The sequence below is a fragment of the Lygodium microphyllum genome, chromosome 26 (assembly GCF_053477565.2).
Source record: "Lygodium microphyllum isolate KBCC chromosome 26, Lygodium_microphyllum_v1.1.10, whole genome shotgun sequence".
Lineage (NCBI taxonomy): Eukaryota > Viridiplantae > Streptophyta > Polypodiopsida > Schizaeales > Lygodiaceae > Lygodium > Lygodium microphyllum.
In genome coordinates, this window is record NC_141160.1 from 10,191,127 (window position 1) to 10,204,541 (window position 13,415).

Sequence of the window (13,415 nt, forward strand, 5' to 3'; positions counted from 1 at the left end):
GAGTTTGATCTACATGACCATTACAATGCCAAACTTGAGCTACGTTTTTGGTCTTGTGAGTCAGTTTATGCAAGTACCTAGAAAGCCACATTTGGATGCAGTCAGACGCATATTGAGATATGTGAAGTCCACATTACATTATGGACTTTTCTATGAGGCAGGTACAGATGTACAGGTGTTTGGATACACAGATGCAGATTGGGCTGGTAGTATGTCTGATAGAAGATCTAGTAGTGGATACATGTTCTCTCTTGGTAGTGCAACAGTTGTTTGGAGCAGCAAAAAGCAATCTACAGTTGCTTTGTCGAGTACAGAGGCTGAGTATAGAGGTGCTGCTGTTGCAGCATGTGAGGTAGTATGGCTATAAAAGTTAATGGATGATTTGGATGTGCAGGTGGAAGGTCCAGTCGTCATTTATTGCGACAATATGAGCAGTATACAGTTGGCTAGGAACCCTATGTTCCATGTCAGGACAAAGCATATTGAGGTACACTACCACTTTGTGAGAGAGAAGGTACTAGCAGGTGAGATTGACTTGGTGTATGTCAGAACACAGGATCAAATAGCTGACATCTTCACAGAGGCATTGGGTACAGAGAAGCTTCAAAAGTTTCGACGCTTACTTGGAGTTGCAGAGATGCAGTTGAGCTTGAGGGGGAGTGTTGAGATGACAAGCTCAACACATGCGGACATTGATGATGGACCGTCATGTTAGATGGGTCCACACGTCTATACTTAGCATGTCGGTGGTCATTATGACTCTCACATGGCCACTGACTCATTACTTATTATATTCAGGTTGTTACATCTATTTACAGTTGGCATCGTTATAGCGCCAGTCGACTAGTGTAGTCGGTTATGCATTGTTTGACTTAGTAGGCCACTTTCCTTTATGTTGTATCTTATCTATACTTTATGTACATTGTAAAGAGTGTGGAATAAGAAGAAGAAACCAGCAAGAAAACGTTTTGGCCTCCATCTCTCTTCTTGTCTCTTGAGTGAGCTTCTCCTTGTACATTCTGTGTGTGTTCGTGCAACATCTTGAGCAAGTCCCCCCACCACGCAATTCTTGACACGTCGGGGGTCATGGGGATATTATGAGTTACAAACTCGGATCTACCCCTTTCAACTCATCAAGGGACTAAGCAAAGATATCCATGTACTCTCGCAAGAGAGTAATGAAACCTGCTTCCTCTTCTTTGGTCAAGTCATTGGTATTACAGACAGGTCAGGGTGTCTCCCTTTCCTTAGCTAGATTAACCTCCTTGACTTTGGCTAGTATTGGTTTGCTTGCTTGCCCTTGTCATTCGGCTCCTAGCAAGATCACTACCTTATCGCCTTTCTTAAACTTAGTAAATTACTTTGGCAAGTCTTGTAGTTTCCCTTGCTCTTTAGCCTGCGTATCCTTAGGCCACTTGTGTCATTCTTCCTTCAACCTTCGGCGCCTCAGGTGGATTGGCAGGTCCCCTTTGGTGCATCTGGTCTTAGGTGGTTGTAGCACTGAGAGTTGGATTTTAGGAGCCAATTTTGAGTGGTGCTTGAAGCATTTAAGGCTGTTTTTGGAGCAAGAAGTGCATGGGAAGCACCAATGACCAAATTTTTCGTGAAAAATCAAATGGTGGCAGATGACCGAGCTAGAGTTTTCATGGATGCATTTCAACATCAGGAACCCAACACAAGCCTCAGTTTGTTGATCGAAGGTCATTTGGCCCCCCCATTTAATCCCCGTAAGGTTTGGCATTATAAAGCAGCTCTACTGGATCTAGGAGCTAGAAAGTGCGCGACGACAGAGGTTAAGTTGATGAATTTTGATGCCTGGAGCCACCTGTCTAGACGGATCTCAAATTCAAGTCCTTTTGACCACCCAAAATCAAAATATCCACTTGCGATGCAATGTGAACATATCAAGTCAAACCGGTTATTTTAAAGATTATAGGCTTATTAAAAGAAGCCTAGAACTCAAAAAAACTGACGACTAGGTGGGGCACAAATTTTTTTGCGCCCTATTCAGATATGCTCGATGCCGCTTCAATTGAACATCTTCTATAGAGAGAGAGAGAATCCTGAACTATGCAGAGAGAGGAAGGAGGTGGATGTAACCTTGCCCGATTTCATAGAGGAATAAGAAATCTGTTTTTTTAGTCTTAGTCTCTCATCTCTCCTCTTTGCTATTGTTCATATGCATCAATTCAAGAGAGAAGGGGGAGGGGTGTGATGAAGAATCCGGAGCAAATGATGATGTTGGAACAATGGAGGATGTAGATCGGGCTAAGAGAGTGCGTCAGCGGCCTCCCGTCTATGAGATACGAGCCTCGAAATCACGATTTCTATACGTAAGTGAGTGGTTTTTTTGTTTTATGGAAAACGATTGAAGAAAATGCTTGATTTTTCTTGTTCTTTATTTTCCATGTTGCATTCTCTCTGAAATATGAAGGAAAACTAGAAAAATACGAGGTTATAATATTTTGCAACCCACATGAGAAAACCAAACATTGCAATTGCCTCACGACTTCTTGGTATCCATTGAAGAAACCTCTATGCAACTAGATGTCGATTCACAACATAAAGAGACCATGCTATCATTGCATTTTTGTGAAAAAAAACCATGCACAAAAAATGTAATCATAGAGTAGGTCAAAGATATAGTGGTTCCCTTTTGAACTAACAATACATGTGTCTCACACAACAAAAAGGATATCTATTGAAACGAAGAGAAGTGTATAGCCGATATCCAATGCATCTTCTTGAGCAAGCTTTTCTTCATTCTAGCATTGGTTCTATGGTTGGTTTGATAGTTCTTAAATTGATTATGGTTGCATATTGAGTTTGACATGTAATTGCATGGTCTATTACCAAATTCTTATCTTCTTTCTCCCCTTGCCACAAAGCTATTAGCTTCTCGCTTATTGAAAGATTCCTACTAGACTAATTTAACTACCAAACCAATATCACCTATTTGTTAACTACTAGACCATTATTAGCTAGTAGCCTTCTATGAGCTCCTAGTCTACTACCAAACTATAGCTAGTATCTTGTCAATCTTGCTAGTGTGCTACCATGGTACGACCAGTATGCTACTAGATTGACATGTTGGGAGCAACAATTTTTCTTTCAACTTGATACTAGTGTGCAAATCTTAGAGTGCTACCAAGTTGGTAGCTTAGGAGCTACCATTTTATTCTTGACTTCATCCTAGTTGCTAGTTTTAGTGTGCTATTATTAGAATGCTACTAATGTGCTACTTTTAGATTACTACCAATGTTTTATGAAATTGGCAGGTTGGGAGCTACCATGTTGTTTTCAACTCAATATATGTATGCTACTTATAGTGTGCTACTAGGGTGGTAGCTTGGGAGATACCATTTTATTCTTGCCTTCATATCAGTGTGCTACTTTTATTGTGCTACTCAACTGCTTCTGGTGTATTGCTTTTAGGTTACTACCAATGTGCTGCTAGATTGGCAAGTTGGAAGCTACCATTTTATTATTAACTTGATACCACTCTACTACTTTTAGTATGCTACTAGTCTACTACCAATGTGTTAACAAAATAGCAAATTGGGAGTTTTCATTAGGTTTTTAACTCGATACAAATCTACTATTTCTAGTTTACTAGTTTCATGCTACTACTAGTCTACTACCTAATAGAGTTAACATTTTATTAGCAACTTGATATCACCCCACTACTTTCTTTTGATTTCTTCCAAGTTGCTATACCCAAGAGAGCTAGTATTTTGTTTTTATCCTATATATTAACAAGAAGTCAACAAGAAGGGGAAAAGGCAAAAGGTGCAAAAGCAATCTTAGAAAAATGCAAAAGACGGAAGGTGCAAGTTTAAATGAAAGATGCCCCTAAAATTTTGTAAAAGAAATTGTAAAATCTAGATGGGCATAGGAGAAGGGATAAGGTAAAGGAAGGGGAATAGGAAAGGAGGACCTTGTCAAGATTCCCGATTATGTAAAAAAAGGGGATGGGTGCCCAAGGGATTTAGGTCTTGTTTATAAACCCAAAAAGTGAATGAGAAGCTCATTCTTTGTGTGTGGCAAAAGTGACTCTCTTTTTCTTCTTTTCCTCTTCCCTTGCTTGTGCTTATGCTTGTTGGGACCTAAAACAGGTGCGACACTAGCTATAAGCACTAGCCGACACTAGCTATAAGCACTAGCCGGGACTCTATAACTCTCTTTTTCTTCTTTTCCTCTTCCCTTGCTTGTTCTTATGCTTGTTAGGACCTAAAACGGGCGCGACACTAGCTATAAACACTAGTCAGGACTCTATAACTCTCTTTTTCTTCTTTTCCTCTTCCCTTGCTTGTTCTTATTCTTGTTAGGACCTAAAACGGGCGCGGCACTAGCTATAAGCACTAGCCGGGACTCTATAACACTCACAAGACAACCCCACACGGCCTCGCAGCCAAGAGCATCCAAAAGCACAATACCCTAATCACTACTAGAGATATTGCATTTGTAATGGAATGGCCCCAATTTCCTCGTGCTACTAGTTTCCTCGTGCTACTAGTCTCCTTAAACTTAAATTATTATTGGTCTATATGAAATGCATAAACCAAATGAATCATAATTTTGTGTATTTCCAACAACCTCTCACTTTTATAGTCCCTCTTCCCTCTAACCGTTTAGATTTTGCAGCTTTGTATAGGTGTAGGGTTCATTTTTATGTCATTTTTCATATAAAAACCGATAAAGATGCACTCTAACATGAAAACAAGGCTGAAAAAAGGCTTAATCTTCATGCCTCAGCCTTGTTACACATTCACAAACATACATCATATTTTTCCTTAATTTTTAAAGCACAAAAATTCATTTTTCTCTTATTTTTCCTATTTTTTCTATTTATTTATTCATAAAAATAGGGTATTGTCTAATCTATGATTCTTGACTACTCATGATAGTTGAAAGATGGTTCTTTTAGTTTTTTATTCCATGTGAATTTCATTTCCCCTCCCAAAATTAAAGAAACCTTCATTTTCCCTCTAAAAATGTGCTTTTTCGGTTTTGATTTAATTATCACAATCACATATCATTACCGGTTCTGCTTTTTTTCATGTACAACCCTCAATCATGATGCAAACAAGATTGATATAAATTTCCTTTCCATGTGCACATCATTGTAGCCATCAAACATAAAACAGAAGCAAATTTTCTTCATAAAAATGAAGTTTGCGTGTTGTAGGTTTTTATGAATTTTTTTTTGCATGTGAAGCACCTTTTGGAGGAGAGAGGAAGAATAAATATGTATCTCAGCCATCAATCAACCATTCCACAAGCAGAGACAGGTGTTGGAGAGTGAAAGGTTGCAGAAAGTCATGGGTTATCTATGTTTCATCTGTTGTTTTTTTAGCCCCCATGGGCCTCTAAGAAAAGACGTCGCCTTGTGGAGGGGGGCGGCGATCTAAAAGCCGTTGTTTTGAAATGCCCCCCCTCCCCCCCCCCTAATCATGATTTTTTTTTAAATCTTGGGGGCCCAAGGTCCCCCCCCCCCCCCCCCCGCCCAACAATGCCCATTAAAACCTTTTGTCTCCTTTTGTGACCTTCGTTCCATTCGGCTTCCGAACTAGCTCATCCAGCATCCGAATTGACCACTGAAAATTCACACATGCTTGACTCGCAGTCCCGCACTATTGGTCACTCACTTTGGCTTGATTAAACATCCATAAAATTTATGAAAACTCTATGAGTGCTCTTCGAATTTGCTTTGAAACCTTGTCTTCCATGGCACGTAAAATTTGTCACATCCGTCTTTACTACTTCTAATGAGGTCAAATTCCGTCGTAAATCTGCTCTTCTCTGCATCTTTCCCACACTTTAATAGACTTTAAATGTTTCTCTCATTGGTGACCACGGGATAGGGTGACTCATCCCATCAAATCCCATGAACAGATATGCACATGCATAATAATAAAGAGCATCAAGTTGATACAAAACATATGATCAACAAAGCATAAGAACAGCTCTCATCCTACCCCTGACAAAATCAAGGCATTAAAATCCACAAGGGATAGGCCCAGCATAATCAAACAAAAATCTCGAGCGAGTCACTAACCAACTAGTCAAACACCGAGGGTTAAAAATATCCTATCAAAGAGGTCATCCTAGTAGTGGTATGAACTACCTATCTAATTGAGGATAACTCAACTAGGAGCTCCTACTAGGTGAGGACTCCTATAGCTTGATCAAGAAATATTTTCTTTTAGCACATTTCTCTTTGAGGTTTTGACTTTTCCATACTCGGGCATGTAAAAAGGAGGGAGCTGAGCATAGTGACCCAAGGAGAATAGGGCATCGGCCTTAGGTCCTGTCTCAATACCCAAGAACCTACCAAGCCCTTGCAATGCGACACTTAATCATTTTTCCTTTTCATCTTCCGCTCACTTTTATTTTCGCTCCAACCTTCTCTTATTCTTATTTTTCAGCTTGATGCCACCCCTAGGAAGATAAGGCATTGGCCCCGGGGCCTCGGGTCTTGTCTCGGTCCCAGGAACCTACCAGGCCTTCGCAAGGTGATGAACAATTTCTCAAGTATTTTTCTTTCTTTACTTTTCTATTTTCATAGGGGTTAGAACCCCCTTTTACACACCTCTATATATTTTTATTCTTCAGCTATTTAGGATTTTGCTTCTTTGCATATGTTTGGTCTAGTAGGCTTTTCTAACTACCTCACAACTAACAGAAACTCCTAGAATGGCCGCCTAGTAGGTTAGAAAAATAGGGTCACTAGGATTTCTTCCAGTGCTTGACAATGCCTTTGCAGGAGGCAACAATTGCTCAGACCTCCCATAGACATACCTGACCTATACCTGCGACTTCATGCCTTGATTGCTAGTCCCCAACAAAAGAAATCCCTCACAAGTACATAGATATATACAGCATAAAAATAAGTTACTCATAAAGGAAAGATATCACTTGTGGATTGGGCCACGAGAAGCTCCACAGAAGCAAAAGGCTCCCCCTAGGTCCTCGGGAATCTGTCTAGCATAGCACTAAAAAAAAAACCTGTAAAACACATCCGCACTAAATATACAAATGGCCCTCTTGGCCTAATGAAATGGAACATTTTACTGCAAACTAACTAGCCCTCTTGGCCTAACATAATTTGGTCATAATATCCAAAGCAGCTAGCCTCCTAGCCTAATACATAGGTCATTCTAATCCATGCAATACATGATCTCCCTGGCATATACATCACATCCTATGAAACTAAGCAGGATACCAAGGATAGCATAAAATAGGAGGACTAGCCCCATGCTACTCATGTGAGTCAGCTAAAAGCTTGATCTGGGCCCTTTGTAGATCCACTAGCCCAAGTCTTTCTACTAATATCTCAATAATAATGGCCATCTCTTCTTGGGTACTATGAGCTGCATGAATGACATCATTAGGTTGATATATCTCATCTTCTTGGTCATCATTCAAACATATTGTTTGTCCCAACTTTCCAGAAACTCCTCTTGTAGGGAGAATCATAGATTTATGATCATTCAACTCTTCCCTAATTGGATCATTACATATGTTAATGATACGACCCAAACAAGGTAGAGCTTCAAACCTAGGCCCATCACATAGATGAGTCTTAGGCTGGTGCAAGTCAGATGAATCATTATGGTCTCTAGTCACATCCTCTTGGGAATCCATCAAAGCATATCCACATGGAAGTCTTGGCATTTCATCTAATACACCGACCACACATTTAGGAAATTTAGGTCTCCAACTCCATCTCATATTCTTTGTTATATTCTTACACTGCCTCATTTTTCCGCATTGGTCTAATGGACTCAAAGCGAACTTATTACTATAGCCAGATGGCCTCACATCCTTATGACTTCTATCGAGCACAGGTGGGGACCTTGGGCATGCTGCATCTTCTTCATATGAGATGCCTTTACTTGCCTTTGTCCACTCTACAACTAATTATTCATAGAAACCATGCTTTTACTAATAGGAACAACATCTATCGAAAGCATGATTCATCCATAAATTGGAAAGGTCTCTCAAGAGCCTTACTAAGAGAAAAACTGGAACCGCTCATTGGACATGCATCCACACTGGTAGGCCCATCAGTGCTATCAATGAGACCGTCACAACTACCTCTCATGGAAGCATTGCAAGCCTTGATGGGACTTGCTGGGCTTGGAATCTTTTTATCCCCAAGAGGCATATTATCACTACTCATGGAACTGCCATTTCCTGCTTGCAGATTATGGATACCAAGATCCCCTACCAAGGTTGCCTTGGTATTAGCAAATGAATCTTCTTCTTGTAGAAAAGACTAGATATTTGGATGCGCTTGCACTAAACGGGGGAAACCCCAAAAGTTTCCCAACATCTTTGGATATATTGATCATGGTCAACTGCGTGCATCGTGGCTTCACTTAACAGTTTAGGCTCTCACATCCTCACTTGGATTTGCATATTAATCTCTAAGCCGCTCATAAAGAGCTCACATAGCACATCATCTAGTAACGTAGTAGCTCTTCTTGGCCAAATCCTAAGAATATCATCAAAGGCTTTAGCATATTCTTTAGCAAAAGGATAGGACTCTTGTCTAGCTTGCATAAGCTATCCTAAAACATGGGTCATAGGCACCTTCTTTTCATATTCATCTAAAAATTTATCACATATCTCATCCAAGGATTTAATTGACCCTCTTGGGAGGCTCCAGTACCATTTCCTAGCTTCTTCCAGGGTGCTAGAGAACACAAGCATCCAATGTGTGTCATCAAACCCACTTGCAAGGCATGTTAGGCTGTATTCCTTTAAGTGCAACATCGGGTCCTCATTTACCATCCCATGAAACACTCAGAGATCCCTATAAGGAGGAGGGAATTTATTCCTCTTTCTTGGGATCAGCACTGGGTCACTAAAATCTTCATATTCATCATGACCTAGTTCTAGCCTTTTAGGGTCTCTAACCTCTTCCGTTTCCACCTCTACTGGTGTATGAAGATTAATACTATCCTTAATGTCCCTTTCTACCAACTCATAAAGTGGTCTAGGGAGGCCTATATCTCTTAGCATGTCATTCCAATCCTTTCTTAGAGGATCTTTCATATTTTGCTCCTTTCTAGTAGGCAGTTCCATGATGGATTTATCTCTAGGAGCTTCTACCCCTCATCAAAAGTGAACTTATCCTTAGCACTTAGGACCTAGGGACTGTACCTTTTAAGCAACCGTTTTCCCTTTATAGCTAGGGCTTCTAATATCCTTGTGATACCTAAAATTTTTACACGATTCCCCACCACATGGGATGGTTCAGCCATAACTCCACTCCATTGTACATCAAGTTTTTCCCATGGCACTATGGCTTTAGCATAATCACTTGTTGATGCCATGACCGCCATAGCTTCCAACATACTTATTGCATGCCCTCTAAGTTGATGGATGGTTATACATGATTTCTCTTGGGTAGAGACCAGACCAAGGCAAACCTTGGCCCATGCCATCAAATTAGAGGATGGGATAACCACTAACTAGTTACTCTTTGTCAGAGAGAGAACTAGGGAGAGAGAAAGAGGAGAGAGAAGACTGCAGAAGAAAGAGAAAGACTATAGGAAGAGAGAGAAGAAGAGTGACGAGGAGAGAGAAAGACTAGATTTAGAGAGAGAAAGACACGATAGAGGGAGAAACCATAGAAGCTGTGAGCAAGATGGGAGAGAAAGACTATAATTGTATTAATGTGTGAAAAAAAGATGTGAAAAATTATATGTCCTCTCCTTTATACCAATGTCAGTGTGACATGGCATAATATCAATGTTATTTACACTAAATCCTTATTCCTAGTTTCTTACAATCCATCCCTTCTTTAAAAAAATTTCCCTCAAAAACAAACCTAGAAATATCTAGAAAAAGATGGATAAAACAGAGTACTACTCTATTTTTTACAGCTTTACAAATGGGGAATGAATGAAGTATGACCAATTACATGAACTGAAATTGAAGAACGGAAGTAAGCCTCAGCTATATACATGATTTGGAGTATTTCAAAAGCATATGGAGCCATAAAGTCTTCAACAAATAATCTCAAAACAAAGTAGACAGCTTGCTGTGTAAACAAACCTTGCTGGACCAATTCTACCATAACTTCTAGTAGAAGTGTCCAAATGAGACGTACCATATATCAAAACGAAGCTCTTGAAGAGTACTTTAAGCCTATGTAGATAGCTTAATTCTGAAAATTAGACACGATAAAAACTATTCTAAAACAGCGTGCTGTCCTTAACCTGTCTGCAACATTACTAGCTCCATAAGCAATAGGCTTCAACCACCAATGTATCCTTCAAGAAAGGAAACTCATCCAATACAGAATCAGGTCTCTAAGAAACTTCTTCAGGTGGTAAACCTCTCCATTTGATCAAATATTCCACAATAGAACGTGATCGAAGCTTCTTTTCACGTTGACCTATAACAGCCTCTGGGATGTACTGAATAAGACTGTCTTCATCAATAGGTGGCAGCTCATCAACTATATCCACTGGATCACCATAAAAGGGCTTGAGCTGACTAACATGGAAAACATTATGAATCTTTGTGGAAGAGGGAAGCTCTAGTCTGTTCGCCAAATCTCCAATTCGCTTAAGGATCCGGTAAGGGCCATAAAACTTCTGGGCAAGCTTATTACTAGATCCATCTTTTAATGTAGAGTACTTGGACTTGGGCACCTTCAGTAAAACCAACTCTCCTTCTTGGAACTCTAAAGGCCTCCTTCAGTAAAACCAACTTTCCTTCTTGGAACTCTAAAGGCCTCCTCTTCTCGTCAGCATACATCTTCATTTGATCTTGAGCCTTCCTTAGATTCACCTTACATTGCTGAAGAAGGGTCTGCATTCTTTCCAACTCTTCCTTCCCATGAGGATTGATCTTTTCATTAAAGATGACTGTGGGTAAGGGCACCTTGTAACTATACAAAGCCTCAAAGGGTGAAACTCCTATGCTAGCATGAGTAGAATTTTTATAAGCAAACTCAGCCAGGTGTAACCAAGAATCCCATGAGGTTTGAACATCATAGCAAAAATGGCGAAGATAAGTCTCCAACCATTTATTAACTCTTTCTGTCTGTCCATTAGTTTGAGGATGATAAGCCGTAGATGGAGCCAATTTAGTGCCCATAGATGTAAATACCGCTTGCCAAAAGTTACTCATAAACTTTGAGTCTCTATCATGGACAATCACCTGCGGTAATCCATGTAGTCTAAAAATCTTCTCCATAAACTGACTGGCCACTTTGAGAAGCAGTAAACTGAATCTTGGTTGGAATAAAATGGGCTGCCTTGGTGAGTCTGTCTACCACCACATAAATACTATTCCATCCCTTCTTGGTACTAGGTAAGCCAGTAATGAAATCCATAGTAATATGAGTCCATTTACCAGTAGGAATAGGTTATGGCTGTAACAAACCTCCTAGCTTATGGGTGCTGTCCTTATTTTGCTGACAAGGCATACACTTCATAACAAAGTCCTTGACATCTTTCCACAGTCCTTTCCAATAAAAACTTTTAATGATCCTATCATAGGTCTTGAAAACTCCTAAATGTCCAGCTAGAGGCGAAGAATGTAGTTCCTCCATAATTTTTTTCTTAAAAGAAGAAGTAGAAGGAATTACAATCTTGCCTTTCAACCAAATAAGGCCATAAGCTGGTAATGCGAGTTTTCTTCCATAAGACCTTGCTGTAATTTCTGAAAAATTTGGCTAAATTCCTCATCTAGAAGATAAGCCTCCTGTAATTCTTCAATCCAGTCATTATGTAATTCTGTCAAAGTTGAAACTTTGCAGGCCCACATACAAGAAAGAGAATCAGCCACTATGTTATCTTTGCCCCTTGTATGAGTGATGTCAAAATCATAATTCTGTAATGTAGCTACCCAACGACGTTGCTTTGGAGTAAGATTGGACTAAGTAAGGACATTCTTAAGTACCCTGTGATCACTATGTACTCTGAATCGGCTGCCATATAAGTAATGGTGCCACTTCTTGATTGCATGCAAGATAGCCAACATCTCCTGGTCATAAACATTCATGGCCATTTATTTATCTGTAAGCTCACGGCTCTCAAATGCAATTACTCCATGCTCCTGAAGCAAAACAGCCCCAATGCCACGGCCACTAGCATCACACTATATAGTAAATTCTTTGGAAAAGTTCGGGCATACTAAGATAGAAGCAGAGGTAAGGAGTTCCTTTAACTGGTTGAAGCTGCTATCTGCAAGAGCATCCCAAAAGAAAGCCTCCTTCTTCAACCTATCAGTCAAAGGAGCTGCAATTGCCGTATAATGCTTAATAAATCGGCGATAGAATGAAGATAAACCAAGGAATCCTCTAAGAGAGGTAGTAGTAGTAGGCGTTGGCCAATCTTTTATACATTGCACCTTCTTGGGATTAGCCTGTATTCCTTTTTCACTAACAATATGTCCCAAGTATTCCACTTCAATCTGCATGAAAGAACACTTCTTCTTCTCCCTAGCAAAAAGCCTATGATGTCTCAATACATCAAAAACCCTCCTCATATGTGCCAAGTGATCCTGTAAAGTCTTGCTGTAAATCAAAATGTCATCAAAGAACACCAAGACAAACTGAAAGAGGAAAGGTTGTAAAATCTTATTCATTAGGCTTTGGAAGGTAGCTGGAGCGTTTGTAAGCCCAAATGGCATCACTAAGAAATGATAGAGCCCACGATCAGTCTTGAAAGTAGTCTTGACTTCATCACCCTCTCGCATGCGAATCTGATGGTACCCTGACCTCAAGTCAATCTTCGTAAAAAATCGAGCCCCCTTAAGCTCATCAAGCAAATCATCAATCCTGGGTATAGGATACCTGTTCTTCACTGTGATCTTATTAAGATCCCTATAGTCAATGCATGTTCTGAAAGATCCATCTTTCTTTTTGACTAACAAGACTGGGGATGCATAAGGTGAAAAACTTGGTTCAATGAATCCCATCTCAAGAAGTTCCTTGATTTGCTTGGCTACTTCCTCTTGTTCACACTTTGATAATCTGTAAGGTGGCTTATTTATTTTCTTTGAGTTGGGCTCTAAGTCAATGGGGTGATCTAGTGCTCTCTTAGGAGGAAATGAAGTAGGTACCTCCAACAAATCTCTATACTCCTCAAGAAGAGCTGTCAAGGCTGGATGGTTTGCTGAATTATTGGGCTGATCCTGTGTTTCTTTATTCAGATGCAAAACAAATATTTGTGAGCGCCTCTTGTACTCTCTTTTGAGTTGTTGAATGGTAATAAGCTAAAAATCTGATCTACTAGGAATTCCCTGTAAATAGATAAGCTGTCCATTGGAGATAAACTCCATATACAAATGTGAGAAATCCATAGTGATCCTGCCTAGTGTCATCAACCAATCACAACCGAGTACAATATCTATAGGCCCCATTTCCAAAGTGATCAGGTTTACCTTGG